Below are 1733 nucleotides of genomic sequence, written 5' to 3' on the forward strand. Positions count from 1 at the left end.
AAAAGTGCTTCTTCCTGATTCACATGAAAAGAATGAAGCATGCATCAAAAGCCTTTGTTCATACAGAAATGCCCATTAAGAGTTCCATGGTATCATAAGGCAAAAGAGCTATTAAGATGGATGAAGCATTTTGGCCCAGAGTATGTTCTACAACACATACACACACATTACAATTGTGTAGCATATGACAGGTAAGGGATTGGCTCAGTAAGGTAAAAATGTCCGTTTTTATAAATACATGTCATTATTGCTAATATGCTACACATTACCATCCAACTTTTAAAACCACTTTGTTGGCATTAGCCTTGTAATTAGCAGCTCTCATTCACGGTGACAATATGTTATTCCATCTGAAGTAAAGCAGCATAAATACAACTATGAAAACAAAAGCCTTATGCAACATCCCTTTCTAGCTTTGCTGTGTTTTTTAATTAAAAAGTGTTCAAAGAAAACAAGTCCAGTTCACCACAAATTAGGAAGTCTCACAATGAGGCTGGAAATCAAGCTACAGGGAGCAGAGAGGGGAAAAACACGGCATGCATTATAATCTAGTCCTTTTAGTCATACCACTGGAATACAAAGGTCCAATTTAAAGGCTAGACTAACAGTAGAAGGCAAAAAGCCAAGAGTAGACTTAGTTTGATATTTAAATTAAGATTCCAATTTTAATCAGTAACAGCAAACTCACCCAGTCCTTTAATATAGTCACAACATCTACTGCAGTTGAATACGTAATTATGACTAGTATAAGTATGTATGTTCACTTTAAAAAGATATTAAACACCTGCATCATGAAATTACATTCTTAAGACATTGTGTAAGAAAATAGCTCATGTGTGAAATGTTTCTGAAATGTATTTCTGCTCTGTTCTACTCCCTACTATGTCCTCCACACACGCACCCCCCCCACCCCCCGTCCCATCAAAGCATTCACTCACAGGGGAAAACAAACACCCCTTAAAAAAGGATGCAAATATGGAAGGGGACCAGCTTGGTTAGTTACAGCACAGTGCTTAGCAGGGTTCAAGACAGAACCAGATCAGAGTTGGCCAAACGATGCCCACAATACATGCCTGACTAGTACTTCCTTCCAACTCATTCTATCAAACTCAGTCCACTTTTGGTTCATTGCAATGACTAAAGTATTTCATATATACATATAAACACAGGAGTCCAGCTTTACTTTAGTTTGGTTTTGCAAAGCGTTTTGACTTTTCCATTCATGTTGTTCTGCAGCAACTACAAGAGGTAGGCATAAAGCATTTAAAAGCTTCTTTCCCAAGGTCCCATTACTAGCTGAATTTAGTGGGATAAAACAGAAATCAGCTGTACTTCTGTCATTTTACTAGGTACGGCCTTGTAAAATCCAGCTGAAAAATAGCTGTGTGAACCCTGGATTTACTAGGCTAGCACACCATGGAGTAAGAAGCTGTTCACATCCAGAAGGATATTGGTTTTTTTGTAGAGTTTACTGCAGAGCATTCTTAAAGAAAGTAATGTTAGGACCAATTCTCTCCAATTCTATTTGTACATAGGAGCAAGGTACCATTTGGCCAAGACTACAGATGTATCCTCACAGATGCAAGAGCCATGCAAAAATAAATTAAAGAACAGATACCAAAACATACAAGTAGTAATAAAACTACTGAAGGTAGATTTTCTTAAAGTATTTATATAAACAATTTATAATACTTTTCTTCCCCTCCCCCCCCCTCCTTCCCCCATTTCTTTTT

The sequence above is a fragment of the Tauraco erythrolophus genome, chromosome Z (assembly GCF_009769465.1).
Source record: "Tauraco erythrolophus isolate bTauEry1 chromosome Z, bTauEry1.pri, whole genome shotgun sequence".
NCBI lineage: Eukaryota > Metazoa > Chordata > Aves > Musophagiformes > Musophagidae > Tauraco > Tauraco erythrolophus.